This window comes from Gavialis gangeticus, unplaced genomic scaffold (assembly GCF_001723915.1).
Source record: "Gavialis gangeticus isolate Ggan-Ray unplaced genomic scaffold, GavGan_comp1, whole genome shotgun sequence".
Lineage (NCBI taxonomy): Eukaryota > Metazoa > Chordata > Crocodylia > Gavialidae > Gavialis > Gavialis gangeticus.
Genome location: NW_017728993.1, coordinates 71,157,146 through 71,175,408, shown reverse-complemented (window position 1 = coordinate 71,175,408; position 18,263 = coordinate 71,157,146). Strand labels below are relative to the sequence as shown.

General features: G+C 45.3%; 1 pseudogene; it reads left to right on the top strand.

Moving 5' to 3' along the window:
• The first annotated feature begins 789 nt into the window (after positions 1-789).
• On the top strand, positions 790-17,469 carry LOC109305355 (annotated as a pseudogene).
• The last annotated feature ends 794 nt before the right edge of the window (positions 17,470-18,263 follow it).

The following is an 18,263-nucleotide window of genomic DNA, read 5'->3' as shown; positions in this document are numbered from 1 at the left end:
GTTACCTGGAAGCTAACGAAGTGGAAAACCCAGCACAGAAGTGCGCGATCCTCCTGACAGTCTGTGGTGCCCAAACATTTGCCATTGTTCGTTCCCTCACAGCACCTGCCTTACCAAACACTAAGTCTTATGCTGGACTAATTGCCCTGCTAAAGACACATTTTTGCCCAAGGCCATCTGTTACCCTGCAGAGATTTCATTTTTTTAAATGGGACCAAAAGGCCAATGAAGGCATAGCAAATGAGCTGGCTGAGCTCTGTTGCCTTTGCGAATTTTGTGAGTTTGGTGATCTCCTGGATCGCTTGCTTTGTGACTGTCTTATCTGTGGGGTTCAAGATGAAGCAATCCAACGTTGCCTGCTCTCTGAACCAAATTTGACCTTGGCTGCTGCACAAGAAAAAGCCTTGGCAGCTGAAGCAGCATCCTGTAACGTGAGAGAAATTCACCAGGCGTTCTCCTGCAATGTCCACTTACTCCAAAAAGAGCAAAAACAAGATCATCACCAGCAAATTCAGTGGATTATACCTTTACCAACAGTACCACATAAGCCAATTAATCCACAGACATGTTTGAGTTGTGGTGGCCAACACAGATGAAGGGAGTGCAGGTTTAGGAGTGTGGAGTGTCGTGGCTGTAAGAAGGGACACACAGAGGGTTTGCCGCTGGAAGGCCAGTCCCGGGAGACAAAAAGACTCGGGCAAATGTATTCATTCCCAAACCATCACAGATTAGGGTCCTCCCCAGAACGTGAGGTACAAAAACTGTATTAGATTTAAAATGGTGGTGTTGTTGAAACTCAAGGTTCTGAGATGACTGCAACTGTAGTAATAAATGGAAAGAAGTGCAAAATGGAAGTGGACTTGGGTTCGAGAGTATCCGTCATAGATGAAAACACATTCTTCCAGTTGTTTCGGCACCCTGTCCCCAAGTTATTGAAACCTGAGTGTCATTTGCGTGACTACAATGGACAGTGTGGAAACTTTGGGGAGTTGCAGTGTCGATGTCCAGTATAGATCTGTTAGACAGCATCTACCCCTCATTGTCACTAAGGGCTCCCGCAAAAGTCTTCTGGGTAGAAACTGATTCTTGCCATTGGGAATCAGTATTCAAGGTGTACATAGTCTCTGCACAGAAAGTCTGGAAAGGCTTGCAAGGGAGTTTCCCCAGGTATTCTCTGAGGAATTAGGAATTTACTCTGGTCCACCTGTGACGTTCCAAATGCGATAGCCCCTATCTTTATGAAGGCTTGGAACATACCTTTCGCACTGCGGCCGAAAATTGATGCAGAATTAAATCAGCTTATCGCACAAGGGATCCTCGAGCCAATTGTACATACAAGCTGGGCCACACCAATTGTTCCTGTTTTAAAACCTAATGGCAGTGTTCGCATCTGGGGAATACAAGTGCACTGTTAATAAAGCAGTTAATCAGGATCTGCACCCAGTGCCTGCCATTAACCAGTTACTGTTCTTGCAGAAGGGAAGGTTTTTCCCAAATTAGACCTCGCTTAAGCCTATCAGCAATAGATAGTGGATGAATAGGCTGCTGAGGCCCAAACAATAATTGCACACCGGGGAGCGTTCTGTGTCAAGCGCCTCCTGTTTGGAATTTCTGTGGCACCAGGATTTTTCCAGAGGTTCGTGGAGAAAATGTTAGGGGGAATTCCCGGGGTTGTTCCATACTTTGATGATGTCTTGATTATGGGGGCCATCTAGAGAGAAACTCACTGAGAGACTCAGAGAAGTTTTACAGAGATTTGATAAAGCAGGTATCAGAGTAAAAAGAGAGAAATGTCAACTGGGAGTTTCCGGTATCAACTTTCTGGGATATCATATTGATGCTTCTGGCATTCACTCAGTCGAAGACAAGGTCAAAGCAATACACAATGCCCCTATACCTAAATGCAGACAGGATCTTCAAGCCTTCCTAGTACTTCTCGATTTTTATCACATCTTCTTGAGAGACAAAGCCGCCATAGCAGAGCCACTTCATTGCTTACAGGATAAAGGAGCTCAGTGGAACTGGACTTGACAGCACAACAAAGCCTTCCAGGGCATCAAGAAGTTGCTGACATCAGACTCTGTCCTTGTTCACTATGATGAGCAGAAGCCACTGTCCATTACTTGTAATGCCTCGCTGTTTGGTGATGGCGCTGTCCTCAGGCACACGTCTGATGGCATGGCTTTTTACTCAAGAAAAATGACTTCATCCGAAAGGAACTATGCACAGATTGACAAAGAAGCATTGGCAATCATTGCAGGAGTTAAAAATTTTCACAATTATGTTTGTGGCCGCAAATTCAAAATCCGAACAGACCACAAACCCCTTTTTGGAACTTTTACTACGGACAAACCAACTCCTCCTATTTTGTTTCCCTGTATGCAACACTGGAACATCATGCTAAATGCATATGACTATGCACTCGTGTACAAACCTTGGAAAATGATTGCAAATGCTGCTGCCTACCACTACAAATACCTGATTGTGCTACTTCTTCGCCAGTGGAAGTCCTCATGATGGAATCCATGCCAGTAGCCCCTCTTCAAGATGATCAGATAGCAAGGATAACTGCAAAAGACCCTATCCTTGCCTGTGTCCTCAACTGGGTGTGGAGGGGCTGGCCTGCAGAAAAACTGGCTGAGGAATTCAAGCCATTTTCATCCCATCAGCATAAGCTGTCTGCCCCCGAGGGTTGTCTCTTGTGGGGAAATTGTGCCATAATTCCAGAAGCAGGACACCAAATCATACTGACAACACTGCACACAGCACACCCAGGCGTTGTGAGGATGAAAGCACTGGCTAGAAGTTATGTATGGTGGCCAGGTATGGACAATGACATAGAAGGGGTCATGAGGGAGTACAGCATTTGTCAAGCAACCTGTTATAATCCACTGAAGGCACCAATATTCCCTTGGGAAATTACAGATGAACCCTGGTCACACATCCACATTGATTTTGCTGGCCCTTTTCAAGGTAAGAACTTCTTAATTGTTGTTGACTCATACTCAAAATGGCTTGAAGTGATCACTGTCTCAACTCTTGCACCAACTGCCACTATAACAGCTCTCCATCAGCTGTTTGCAACCCATGGGGTGCCCGACACTATCGTTTCTGATAATGGCAGTGCATTCACCTCAGCAGAGTTCCCAGATTTTGCCAGCCACAACCTCATTCGAACTGTTACCATTGCTCCTTGCAGGCCTCAGGCCAACGGGCAAGCTGAGCAAATGGTGCAGACTACAAAAGATGCACTGAAAAGGATCACTGTAGGAGACTGGCCTACCAGGCTGGCCAGATTTCTGTTTGCTCAACATGTAATTCCTTGCTCTACAACAGGGTCCAGCCCATCAGAACTTCTTATGGGTTGTCATCTCAAGACATGCCTTGACCGTGTTAACCCAGACCTTGTGAGAGACAGGCAGTTTAGGAAAGAAAAGGAGTTGGACTCCGCATTGGCACCTGGTACCTTACATCTTTTCGTTCCACAGGGGACTGTGTTTGCTCAGAACTACAGGACAGGCCCACAGTGGGTTCAGTCTCAAATTGTAAGTGCCACAGGACCTGTATCATATACAGTCCAGGTTGATGACAGACAAGTTTGGAGATGTCACATGGACCAGCTGTGTGGACGTTCTTCTACTGATAACCCTTCACCTGAACCATCTCCAAGCACCAGTCCACCACCAAAAGACATGGATTCATTGGAAGAGTGCCTGCCTGTTTCCACCAACGCAAACCCTCTGCCATCACCATCAGAAGGAAGCGTTGCTGTTGAGTCTCCAGATAGGCTGATAGGACCGTCATCTGCTGAACCCCTCGCTGAGTCTGGTTCTATGGGAAAACCACAGCGGAAGTGGAGTCCTCCCGAATGGTTGGTTGGCTATTCTGTCTAGGGGGAAGGGGTGTTGTGTCTTATTCTGTTTTCTTTGTATTGTCCCTTTAAGGCCAAAGCCCTCATGTTCAGCACTGCAAGTTGAGCTTGCTTGTGGCAGTCTTGCAGCTCTGGGGACTCCCTGCTCCCTGCCATGAGGAGCCAGGAGCATTCTTGGTTCCTCTCCCTCCACAGGAGTGGGCTGGGTCCAGTCAGAGGCAGAGCAGGTATAAGATCTGCATACATCTACTGATGCAACTGTTAAGATCCACCCTGGATATGATTCCAGAGAGTTATAATAATAAATGACTGTTAGTTCAACATAGCAGTGGTCAGAGTGTGTAGCTGAGCTCACAACATATCAGGAAGATGATTCCCTAGAAGGGTGGAGAGAGTAGATTCAGGTCTTGGCTTCAGCTCATGTTTCTCAGTGGAGTAACCACTGTGTTGATGGTCTCTCCATTTCATCCAATTACTGTTAACTGCAGGTTCAGTAAAAGCTACTGGGGGCTAGACAGTGCCCCCTTTTTATTTGGACAGTGGTCATCTCACTGAGGAATATTTCTACTTCCTTGTCCCACTGATCTTCCCCTCATGGCTGCCCAGAGGGCCAGCTTTAAGAGGTAGGATGGAGGACTTGCTGGGAAATATCTACCTCATGGCTTGATGGTTAGATCGAGTTGCTGAGAAGCTCAATTATCTCTTTGTGTGTATTTAGCATGGAGTTACATTTGGATGTATAAATAACACCTAGATGTGTAACACTGAACTAGGGTTTGGCCTGTGGTCTGCTGGAGTTTAGCTCAGCACTTGTTCTATATTCTAGGGAGGGTCTTTTTCAAAGCATTATTGCTCAGAAGGGCATTTCAATACTTGCAAATGTTTCACAAGCTGGAACTGTCTGAAATCTTGTGCAAAATGGATGGAAGGGTCAATGAGCAACAGTAAGTGAAGCTACCCTGCAAGACTCATGGGCAGTATTCAAAACTGTTCACAGAGCCCGCAAGTCTGCAGTCAACACTCAGTATTGCACTCATCACTCTGAGTACTGTGCTGGCTGCTTCTTGCTGCCTTTAGTGCTGTGATTTGTTCTTTCTTGAGCTTTCAGATAAAAATATATAGTCATTGCTGTAACTGCTTTTTAAACTCATGCCAGGTTTTAGAGGGGATTTATAGCTAAAGATGGATAATTCTAGATAAATTAGGTGTTTCAAGAGGAAATGGTATTTTTTTTTCCTTTAAGTATTTCTTCTTTCAAAAGACAACAATTATTTAAAGGGCTGTGGATGCCTTGTAGAAAACTTCACAGCACAGTTTTATTTAGAAACAATTCTGCTTGTAAATCACAGGCTTTGCATTCTTCCTCCCTTCTTTAGTACTAGGTGCCATCCAGTTACTGCTGCCTCTGTCTGGGACTTGAGGTGGGAAATAAGCAGATGAGATTTCCAAAGGTTGCTCTAAAGGAAAATTGCCTTGGGGGTCAAGGGCAATGAGATACCCCCAAATTATGATACACAGCAGAACTATCTCCCCCTGGAAGGGTTCCCCCAGGAGGAATCAGTGACATGGCACAGACGTTCTTTGATTTTCATATTGTCCATGCTGTGGCCTTAGTGGGTGCATGCCAAATGGTGAGGGATGGAAAGACAGGTCTGCTTACAAGCTGCTGCAGTGTTGCACCTAAGGTAATGGTTAGAAGTGTTTGCTCTGCTGCAATTTGCTCATTGAAGCCCAAGGGGGAGAAGAATGGTCATCTGAGTAAGACCATTCTACTGGGTGATGAGAAGATATGCAGGATTAGCCAAGGGAGGTCGAGGGGAAGCTTCAGTCACTTAGTATGTGTCAAATGATTAAGCTGTGGCACAAGAGACAGCTATGCTAGGGAGCCACAAAGCCTCTCTGCATGCCTCAGTGTACCAGCTGCAGCCACAGGGCACCTGGGCAGCTCTGTGTGTTGGTGCAGACAGAGGCATAAATCAGTGTCATCCTGGAAATTCTTCCCTGAGCTCTAAGTCTAGAAAATGGCTCCAGCCATATGATGTCTGTACCACGCCTCCAGTATTCCCAGGGAGGGCTGAACTAAGCATTCCCTTCCACCCATGTCCATTCACATGCATCAAGTCTAAAATGTGTACTCGGCCTTGTTGAGGCTGCAGCTGGAGTACTGCATCCAGTTTTGGGCTCCACAGTTCAAAAACGATGTGGAGAAGCTTGAGAGAGTCCAGAGGAGAGGAAAGCAGAGATCAGGAAAGCAGACCTTATGAAGAGAGTCTGAGAGCCATGGGACTCTTCAGCCTGGAAAAGCACAGGCTCAGGGGTGATCTGGTGGCCACATATAAGTTCATCAGGGGTGCTTACCAGGATCTGGGGGAATATCTGTTCACCAGAGCACCCCAAGGGATGACAAGGTCGAATGATCACAAACTCCTCCATGACCATTTCAGGCTGGACATAAGGAAGAATTTCTTTACTGTCCGAGCCCCCAAGGTTTGGAATCGAATGCTGCTGGAGGTGGTTCAAGCACCTACTCTGAATGCCTTCAAAAGACATCTGGATGTTTATCTTGCTGGGATCCTAAGACCCCAGCTGACTTCCTGCCCCTGGGGCAGGGGGCTGGACTCGATGATCTTCCGAGGTACCTTCCAGCCCTAATGTCTATGAAGTTCAGCTATGAAGCCACTCCAAGAGTGTGAGGCACATGTGAGAGTCTCAGGTACATAGTGTGGACATACCATAAGTGATTGAAGAGTCAGAGCCATGCTAGTATATAGTGAAGACAAGAACTGTCTTCTAAAGAACTATCCTTCCTGGTAACCCTGGCAGAGCTGGTTGGCAAAATCTCAAAACCTTGAAATTGAAAGAAAACATTTTTTTCTCAAGTAAAATCTTCATTTCATCTGTAGTGAGTTTTTTTTTTCTTTGTTTGTTCGGGTTTTTGTTTTTTAAATTTTTCTTTCCCCAAGAATTTCAAAATGTGGTGGTCTGTCTGATTTTGGAACAGCTAAATCCTGAAATCTTAAAATCCCTCAGGAAACAGAATTTCCATCCTCCACTCAGCTCTAATCCCTACCACTAAGATTTTGTCCCTAGCTTCTACAAGACTGTCATTAGAGATGAACAGGAACAGATCTTAAAGTTCAGAATTCAGACTCTGCGGTGTTTCAATAATGAAAGCTTCAGGAGTGCCATTTTCTCATTATTTCCAGTTATTCCATTTCCCCTCAGGAAGATCAAACTGGGCAAAGCTGCAAAAATCATGAAAAGCTGGAAACCAAATTGCAGAAGACCCCCAAAAGACCTAAAAGGCAAATTGTTGGTCTCTCTGCAGGTTTTGATAGCAATGAGGGGTAAGTTAGTGCACATACAAATGAAAAGCATGTTTGCCTAGTGCTGTAGAATGAGATAAGACACGCACACCTTACTGCTAGCCCAATGGAGAGAATTCAGTTTAAAGCAGCCTGAACACTTGGCCACTCATATGGATATTTACTCCATCGAACAATATCCGCAACAAAATGAACTCGACCAGCCCCAAGTCATTTTCTAAAACTCATATGGCCAAGTCGATGTCTTTCTTACGTGTTCAAACTAAGAAACAATGAATCACACCTATGCAAGTCATGCAGAAATTTCCAACCTGCCTCTGGATTAGAATTCAGCCTGTTGTACAAGGTTTATTCAGGATATTAAAAATACCAGCAAAGAACTTCATCACTGCCAGAGTTGTGTGAACAGTTTACAACAAACAGTTTGTTTGATGGATGTAGTCCTCCGTTCCATTTATGAATTGTTCACAAATAACTTCTGATGTTTTATGAAGATTTGTTCATTAGTTTCAACTCTTCACCTTGCAAGTTGGATGAGAACACTTTAGCCTTGTGATTGGTGAAGTAGGTCCCATGATTTCATGCATGCATCCTCTTTGGTTGATTTCAACATTAAGAATCAAAAGATTTTCTTCTTCATTTTGTAAACTATCTATGAGCATTTTCAAAATTCCTTGTGCTGACAATTTTATTTTAGATCTGTTTCTTCTAAAACCCCAACTCCTGCAGCCAGATTGCTTAAAGAGAATATCAACTGGAATTTTGCAATAAAGTAGCCTCTACAAGGACATTTTTGTTGCAAAGTCTGAAAACTTGACCTAACCGCGATCCTAAACAGCCAACATCTAGAATGAAATTTAAAAAACCCCAAGAATTTCTTTTTAAATCTAGTGTTTAAATCAGGTGAATCTCATTTATTTATGTATTTATTTTTGGTTGGGGAAGAGGAGAGCACCTGACTTGTGATTTTTTGAATGATTGTGTTTGACAGTACTTCATTCAGAAGTGTTTGTTTTGTCTCATATAAATAAGACAAAAATGTTTTCAGAATGCCCTAAAAGAACATCTAGGCCAAATATGTATTTCTATAAATATTCACAAAATTTTTGCTTTCCAAAAAATTCTTGCAGCTCCTCTGAATGTTGCTAGGGAAAGAAATTAAAGGATCGCAGTCCAGCAAAATAAATCAATAGTTTTTTATTGGAAACAGTGCTTGCTAACACAAGCCTTTGGGGAATGGTGTCAAAGTAGATTATATACACAGGTAGTTTACAGGTCCCCTGGGAGCTCTAGCATAGCCCAGGTATTTGCGCAATACTTAAACCTCTGTAAATATGTGACTAGTCAAGTATGAAATTCAATCAACAGGTTACATAAGTTGTTCTACTGCTAATAACTTATGCAAATAGCAGAATTAATTTTATTGGGAAAACTAAGTGCGTTCCATAAATTTCCTAATCAATACTGGATTCAGCTTAGCTGGCCAAGTGTGTCTGAAGGCAGCATAAGGGGCAAAGCCTGGAAGGATGGGGAAGCAGAGGGGATGCAGCCTGCTGACAAATAAGGGCAATGCAATCAGTAGGGAAGCTGTGCTCCCGGGTGGGAAATGGTAAAACCCAGTCAGAGAATCAGGCCTCTTCTCTGATGCTGTAGGCTGGGGAAGAGAGGAGAAGGGACCATGCCTCTTGATTTGGGAGGTATGTGACTTGTTCAGCGCTCAGAGCCCTTTAATTAGAGCACAGCAGTGCCTCGGCCTCTTCATTGTACAGCTTTTTTGTTAATGGTATGATCACAAAGGTAACCAATTTGAAAGCTAAAGGAATGTGCAAGAGAAGGCCATGTTGATGGTCACGGCTTAAAATAGCCCTATCGACTGATAGCTCTGAATTACCTGTAATCTCTTCAGAAAAAGAGCAAAGGCCTATCATACACATAGATTTTGGACTAGCATGTCAGTAAAGGGAATAACTACAAAGTGCCCTTATGACGCTATAATTGCCTCCCTGCCAGGGGTGGGGGAGGATTGTACTGCTTCTACTATTTGGGTGTTTGATGTTGAAATGCTGCCTCATTCTATTAGGTTTCTTTGAAAATGTCTCCCTGTTCCTGTGAAATAAATGACAACGTTCACATTGTTTTTAAGGGATACAGTCCTATGCAAGAGCAGGACCTTATGCGGGCTAGACCTTTTGCAAAGTGAAACAGGGCAATTTTTCATTGGAGAGGTATATTTTTAATGTCAGCTTGTATCTGTACTTCAGTTTGGTGTGGTTAGTTCAGGAGTCTGGGAGTCCCACATGCAGAACTGGATAGAAAAACAAGAATTTTCCTGTTTAAAAAATTCAGCTGAAAAATGCCCATTTAAATTGCAGTTGAAAAATGTTGGTTTCACACAGGAAACTGCTCAGTGAATCAAAATGAATGTTTTCACTTTGTTTGGCTTTGAGCTGTTTGGAAAATATTTTCCCCTCTAGTTTTGACTTTGGATCAATATTGGAACAACAAATAATTCTAACATTTAGTTTCAGTTCCGGATTTTTTCAAGATTTGTTCCACCCTTTGCCACCTGCCCTGTTCCCTGCTCCCCCACCCGCCATTTACCTTCCTTTTTTGTATTTTCATTTTGCTGTTAATGGGGAAAGGACTTAAATCATGGGAAACAAGTAGGAGAAGTCCTATGATAATAACAGTCCTAATAAATCTTCCCTTCCTAGAAATTCCAATGAGTTTGTGAATCATGTGACCACTTGGCTAGGTAGAGAAAGGGATGGTGGGAAAGATCAGGGAAGCACTCCCATCAGCTTCCTTGGGTTATAGTGCAAGACCCTAGGTAGGTGCTTACCAGAACCTGGCAATGCACAGACAAGCCAGATCTTGGGCAAAGTAGTTCTAGTGACAGGCTCTCTCTTTGCCAGTGTGGTGGTGTGGAATAGCAAGGAGGGGGATCATTCAAAGTGTTACATAGGATGTGGCATTGGAAACAGCATGTAGGCTCTGTCCTTGGGCTTTTAGCATGACCGGAGCTTTTCTTCTGCCTCTTGTTTGAACTCAGCTAACACTTCAAACACCAAGAGAAGTGTTACTCCCCCCTCCCCAGTTACTAGTTATAGGAACAGGAGATGGCACGCAGCAGGACAAACTCCTGGGAATAAGCAGGGCTGCTGAGCCCACGGGATTCCTCTGAAGCTTCACCATGGGTGAGCAAGAATTTCCAGGTCAGTTCTGAAGGCTATTCTGTTCTGTAGGGACCTACATTTATTTATAACCCTTACCAACAAGAATATCAAACATCTCTGTCCCTGACTGTATGAATCTATTCCATCGCACAAAAAACAGCAAGAGTTGAGTCCCATTTACAAACAGCACTCTCCCTCCTTTATGGGGATGGGCTTGTGCTCATTCCCACCTCTGGTGGAGAAGGTTTGTTGTGCAAGGATTTGCAGTTTGCTAGGAAGGAAATAAGGGAACCACCCTGAAGTGGGGGCAGTTATCAGGAGCCCAGTTAATATTACACAGGAACACAAGGACTGCTATGCTAGGACAGATGAAAGGTCATCTAGTTGGTATCCTGCCTCTGACTGTGGCAAGTAGCAGATGCTTTAGAGGAAATGTATTAGAAACAGGGCACCCTCCCTGTCACTCCCACTAGGCTACATCTCTGGTTGTTGTATTTAATAGTCCTTGATCGACCTATCCTCCATGAAGAGCCTGGTCATTCAGCTGTAGGAAAGAAATGAGCTGAACAGAGAACAAGAGATGAATTCATGTTCACCACCAGATCTGAACACAGTTGTGCACCGAGCCCCTCTGTGCTGCATCTGAGGGAACTTTGGGGCACTGTAGTCACCCATGTACAGATCCCCCCCACAAGCCTGTTCCAGGTACCTGCTCTCCCTCAGCAGCAGTGCTGGTTACTGCATTCACACCTCATGTGGTGGCACATCATGGCACACATCACCTACATGGACAGAACCAGCATAACTGTTTGGGATGGGAGGTAGGAAATGTTTGTAGTGCCACTCTATATCAAGGACACTAGGCCCGGACTCCTGAAGCTGGCTTCTAATTCTGCCAATATGAGGCAGAATCTCCTCACCTCTCTGTGCCTCTGTTTCTCCCCCTACCCTTTGCAGTTGTGTCTCTGGGTTAGGAGCCCCTTAGGGCAGGGACTCTCTCTCATGACATGACTGTAGTGTACACCTGAAACAGTGGGGGAGTCAGCGGAAGGCTGCAGGCACTGTTGTAATAAATACACTAATAACCTGCTATAGCTGTTTGCGGTGAATGGGCACTTGCTTGGCTTGCAGAAGTGAAGGCCACCCTAGAGTAAAGCCATTAATAAGTGGGCTAATAAAAGGTTGAAAGATGTTGTAAGCCCATTATGGGCTCAACACATGGGTATTACAGAATATTTCCAGGAATCCATGGACCTGCTGAAGTCTTTAATGATCAGTTAATCATTTTATGAAACATCTATTAAGCACACATTTGCAAGTTATAAACAGTGAATAAGTAGAACCTAAATAATATGCATCTCACCTCAAAGAGAAATTCTCAATGGGACTGGTGAACCTTTCTGAAGAAGTGCTTTTACAGAAGCTATTATTTGGGATCAGCTCTCGATTCATTATGCTGATGGGGAAGAGACCAAGCTGAGCGAGTGGATTTGACAGTTGTGCTTTATTGTTCCCAAGAGTGGAAGCTTTAACAAATCAAGTGAACAATTCCTCCTTGTTAAGAATTCAATATTGGACTGGAACATGTACACCGGGGCGGGCAATTATTTTGGGCAGAGGGCCATTTCCTGAGTTTCAGCAAGCCATCAAAGGCCGCATGACAGGCAGCCCAGGGCAGATTAATATTAATTTTCTAAATTTTTTAGGGGCCCCACAGGCCAGATAGAATGGCCTGGTGGGCCGCATCTGGCCCCTGGGCTGCATTTTGCCCACCCCTGATGTACACCCTCTAACTCTTCATCCAGTGGAGAGCAGCTAGGACAGAGCCCATTTTTTTTCTGCTGCCACAGGAAAACTGGATGTGTTTGAGATCATAGGATCCATCAGGGTCAAGTCTCAGCTTCTCTGTGGCTGTGTCTACACAAGACACTTAATGCACAATAGCCTAATAACACTGCACAGTAGCTCATTACTGCATGGACAGTGCTAATATGCTACTGCACAGTATTATCAAGCTACTGTGCAGTAGTGTCACTAAAAAGGCATTTGTCAGTGCTACTGAGCAGTAACTGTAGTTACTACACATTTACTTAGTATTTCATTAACCAATTACTAAATTGAATGAATGTGTCAATGCGGCTTGTGGGAAGCATCTTGCCCAGCACAGAGCAGGTTATATCCTACACATAATCAGCATAGGGCTGATTATGTGTAGGATAGGAAATCCCTGAGCTCAGAATAATGCCATTCAAATCAGGCCTTTACTCTGAGATATCCAAAAGGAGAGTTCATGGGGAGAAAAGGAAGGTGGAAATCCATATAACCCTGGTTACTGCCATATCTTGTTGCAGTTGTAGCTCATCTCATGCCATCAGCTCTCAGGTCCAAGACAGAGCTCATCAGTGAAAATGGGAAAGGCTCTTTTGAGAATCCCCCATTCTTTGCAGAGGCATTGTTAACTTTTGCACTTGTCGCCAATTCGAGGATGATCTCTACCACAGCTCATTTTTGCACAGCTCACTTTGCACTAGTGATGCAAGGGACTACAAATCCATGGAGGATCAGGGTGTTCTGAATTTGCTTTGCACAACTTGGTTTTGAGGAGTGACAGCCTCTGTGAAAAGAAACCCACAGCCAGAGCATATCCCCAGTTCCATTACTGCTGTAACCAGGAAGAGCCTATTGGTACCTGAAGGCACTTGGTCTGTCCTCAGTATGGCAAAGCTCTTACTAGACTATTGCAGAAAGTAGTTGTTCAGCACAGAGTCAGAGCAGCTTGTGACACCCAGGGCATGGCAGTAGCAAGCTGGCATCTGGAAGGGAAATGGGCAGCCAGGCACACTGAGCTAGTTTGCTGTCTGAGTTGCTAAACATTTTTGGATTACAGCCAGAGCATTTCCCTTTGAGACTCATGTTTGTGGTTTCTTTCTCCATTTTATTCTTGCTGCTTTCTTTCTCCAGCTCATTTTTCACTTCAGCCCCACTGATGGTACTGTCCTACTAATCAACTCACACTGATAGCCCTTAATTGTAGCTCACAGACCCTCTTGCTGTTCAAGGCCAGCAATACACATAAAACTTTGCTAATACTATTCAATCCAGACCCGTCCCCCTCCAATATTCCATGTCAGGAGTCCCCCATGCACAGTTCTTTCAAAGTCCCTTAAATATGATTCACAGACCCATATAGTATTTCAGCTCTGGGCTGCTATACATACAGTATTGAAGACGTCCCTCAATCCCAACTTGCAGCCGTCTCCTATCTGGCTCTGCTGGTGCTCCTGAATTCTGAACAAGAGCCCAAATTTATTTTAGTTCAGTGACCCCCAACCCAGCTCTGACAGTGGCTGTCCCGTTTGACTCCTGGCTGCCTGCTCTAGATGCCCCATCCCTGAACTCACGCCACAAAGAGTTCGCTGACAAAGCTTGATCACGACTTGCAGCCGTAAGTTCAACCCTTCTGCATGCAACCCAGGCAGGACTACAGAGGGAGATTTTGGAAGGCAGTCCCCAAGTGTATTTATCAAGTTGCTATCTTGGCCTCAGGAGTGGCTGATGAAAGCAACTTAGCAACAGAGTATTGAATTTCCTATAACGGACTGGACTGCTCTCCTCTAGTTCCCAGCCCACCCTCACTGTAACCATGGCTACATGATCAATACTCAGTTTCCTGTTGGCAATAGCAGTCTTTTTATACAATGGGAGCACCCATGTAGCTTCTGGACCCTGTCCTCTCCCTGTCCAGCTCTTCACTGGGATCAGATAGATCCCATGTCAGTCAAAACAATGCCAAATGTGACTGACCAGCAATGAGCAACTTTCAGTCAGCCACTGTAGCCCTTTGATTTATTGTTGCTTGGACAAGTTTTACAGCCAGAGCCTGGAAGCAGCCCTTGCTCTGCTCCTGTCCTGGCTGGGAAACCTTGGGCCACAGAGGATTTACAGTAACACAGTGAAAACTGACAGATGAGGTGCTGCCAGAACCAACGATAATGCCATTGCTTCTATCTGCAGTGCTGCTGCTGGAAAAAAAATATGCTGCTCCTATAAATTCCAGCCATGGTGCAGTTCTGGTGTGATGGTGCTTTCTGCTAGCAGGGGTGTTGGTTATATGGGGTATCAGGGATGTTTATACTGACTGACACTGGGATTGTGTCTGAAGCACAGTGCAATCACCAACTAACCTAGAAAAAATGCCCCACCTGAGCCCTTGCAATCCTGTCTTCCAAACCTCATGCAACCCTGTCATCATAGCTCAGTCTGGACAAGTCACACCTTTGGCTTGGGCCTTTCTTTTTCTTTTTTTCCCACAATGTCATGTGAACCAGGTGGCTCTAGCAGTTTGCTGCATGAAGAAATGAAACTGGCTCAGCTCCCCAATCCAAGTACTTTCAGCAGAAAGAAGTCTAGGGATCTGGCTCTTTATTAACCCACTTCTTTCTCTCTGTGTATGGAAGGGAAGCCAAGTGTTTCAGTGTTTATTTTGTTTTTTATCAGGCTGGTATTTTCTCCTTGTGTTTCCTCTCTCTCCTCACTGTTAACTTCAATCCTGACCCACAGCTGTTCTGAAATTCCAGTCCTAGGCTGCACACTCACAGCTTTGCCAACATCCCTAAATCTGAACCCTTAGCATCCTTGCTTTTCCAGCCCCAGGCTTTCCACGCACTCCTCTGTGCTGATAGCTCTCCATACTGGTCCACAGGTCTCTCACAGGACCTTTGAGTAGCTCCAGTTCTTAGCCATATGCTTTTTCTAAGAAATGGAGGCTGAAGAACATACAATCTCACACTTGACTCACTGGCATGTCTACTGCTTTGTGTCTGTAACATGATCATTTTAGAAGACAACACCCAATCAGCTCTGAAATGTCTGGGACTGATCTAGATGTTAATGATCAGGACCCTGTTGAATTTGGTGTAAACCCAACAACTGGACAAGCCAGACCCACTGAATTCCCTTTTAGTCATCAGATAGTAGGGTGAAGTAGTTACCTCGGGGTTAGGGGATGGCCACTACCCCTGGCCATACCTTGGCCCCACTCCAGCAAATTCCCCTACCACCAAAATGTTCCTCCATCACTCATCTCTCACCAATCTCACCTTTTAACTAGGTCCCTCATCTTTTGAATCAAACTCTCAGCCCTCATAATCAGCCCTGCAGCATCCTTTCCTGAGTGACCAGGGACTATGAGCTGGGGCATCACAGCAGTGAGAAAATGAGTTGGACACACAGCTAGCCCTACATATGTGAAGACCCTCTGGTGAATACCAGCTCTGGGAGGAGTGATCTATGAAATGGGGAATCACTTTAATAAGCACATCCAGGGCCATTTGAAGCTTCAGCCAAGCACCTTGTTCAGAAGCTTATCACAGGACTGATGTGCAAACACAAATCGTCAGCTTCATTTGATTGTATCTCTGGTTTGGCCTCACTGCTGTGAACAGGGTTTGGCAGGAGCAAAATCAGGCAGACTGAGATGGATTTCTTTTGAAAGGCTTCACCCAAGTCAGCCTCTGCAGAAGCACATGATCGGTGGATGGTCCAGAGCCCAGTGTATGGGGTAAAGCCATCCCAACCTCATCCGTGAAAGCTGAGTGACTAAGTAACCTAATAGGATGTGGCTGGGACTTACTATGAGGCACAAGTAAAAGAGGAAAGCTGAGAGGGGCTGTTATTAGTTCTGCCTCTGAGCTCTAGGAATTCTGGTCCAGCAATCCAGCATGCTCCTTGCTTAAGGTGAATGCCCCCATCAGTGTGGGCCTGAGCCCCGTGAAGAAGGAGGTGTGTAGCTAAATAGCGCTTTACAGGAGAGGCAGCACAAGCTGGACTTTCTCACAGACACTGTGAGTGTTCAACCGGTGCTCACTCTCTGCATATGTGACTGTGGCTCAGGTGGAGGCTGAGAGCTGGGAAGCAGAGAGATTTTTAGCTTCATCCTTTAGTCTCTGAAATAGGAACTATGATCTCTTCTAGGCCCTGCGACAGGCAAAGTGGCATGGCTTGGGATATCTGAAAAAGTATTTGGATGCCAAACCTCACAAAGCAGTCTGAACTGTTGCTGCCAGGTTACAGTTGACACTCGTTAGCAGCAACATGCCAGTCCCCAGATGCTACGTTGCTTGTATGTTGCTGTTATAGGGAGAGTCACCCAAGTATATGGTAGGAAAATGTTCCCAAGGGAAATATTGCTGATAAGAGGTTGTTCCTTTTACCAGGAAGGAGTAAATGAATGTCATTTGGGTGTCAAATGACTACAAATGAGTGTCAGCTATTCCAATTCCCTTTCACACCCTGTGCTCAGCTGATGGATTCCAAGAAGGGAAGAACAGGATGGTGCCTTCTGGCCACAACCAAGGTCCATCCCCTAAGCAGAGGACCGGTGAAGAACCTTTGTGCCCATATTCTCAGAGGGCCTTTCTGTTGGCTGTACAGCCCCTCTACATTGCCAAAACTCTGTAAAGCAGCATAGCTGAGAATTGGAGCCAGTAAAAGGTTGGGGGTGCTGGCACTGAGATAGAAAGTCTCAAGGATCTGTGCTTACTCTGACCTTGTACAACCTCTGCACCAATGACCTGCCACAAACCCAGTCATGGAAATACATCTGTGCTGATGACATCTGCTATGGATTCCAGGCCCGGACTTTCTCTGAGCTAGAACGTACTCTGAATAGTGATGTCGCAAAGCTGGCTGACTCCTGCAAGACTTGGCACCTCCACCAAACATCAGTAAGATAATTTCCAGTGTTTTCCACCTACACAATGCCAGTGCTGCCCAGGAGCTGAACATCTACCTGAATGATCAGAGGCTGCGGCATGAAGCACAACCTGTCTACCTGGTTGTGATGCTAGATAGGACATTGAGCGACCATGAACACTTGAAAAAGACAGCAATTAAAGTTAAGAAATGCAACAACCTCCTTAACAAGCTGGCTGGGTCATTATGGGAAACAAGAACTTCAACTCTATGGATGTCGGCTCTTGCCATTTCATATTCTGTGGCAGAATACTGCGTGACAGTCCGGAACTGGTCATCACACGCCAGACTCGTTGACGTGCAGCTAAATTTGATGATGTGCATCATCCTGGGAACTCTTTGACACCTCTGCCATGGCTCCCAGTCCTGAGCAACACTGTTCCCCACCATTTCTGACAGGAAGTTGCAACTAGTAAGCTACTGGAGAAGATCCATGCCAGTCCAACCCTAGCACTGTATGACAATCTCTTAAATCAACCTGTTGCCTGATCATCATGTCACCCACTGTGGTCCAAAGTGCTGCACCAGGACTGCACAGTGGAGACCCTATGGTGTGAGGTATGGAGGTCAACATTACCATCAAATAAGTTCCTTATCACAGATCCTAGAGTCCGCCCACCTGGCTTCAACCTGCCACACTGTCAATGGGCCTTACTGAATAGGTTCCAGACAGGACAAGATCTGTGTGCAGCCAACCTCCACCGTTGGGATCTTCACAACAATCCAGACTGTAGTTTCATAGTTAGTAGGGTCAGAAGGGACCTGAGCAGATCATCAAGTCCAACCCCCTGCTGTGGCAGGAAAGAGTACTGGTGTCAAACGACCCCAGCAAGGTGTTCATCTAGCCTCCTCTTAAAGACCCCCCAAGGTAGGAGCCAGCACCATTTCTCTTGGAAGTTGGTTCCACATCCTAGCCGCCCTGACCGTGAAGTAGCGCCTCCTGATATCTAGCCTAAATCTGCCCTCTGCCAGCTTGTGACCGTTATTCCTGGTCACTCCTGGTAGTGCTCAGGGGAACAGGGACTCCCCCAATGCCTGCTGGACCCTCCTAACTAGTTTGTAACAGGCCACCAGATCCCCCCTCAGCCTTCTCTTGTGGAGGCTGACCAGGTTCAGGTCCTGTAGCCTCTCCTCGTA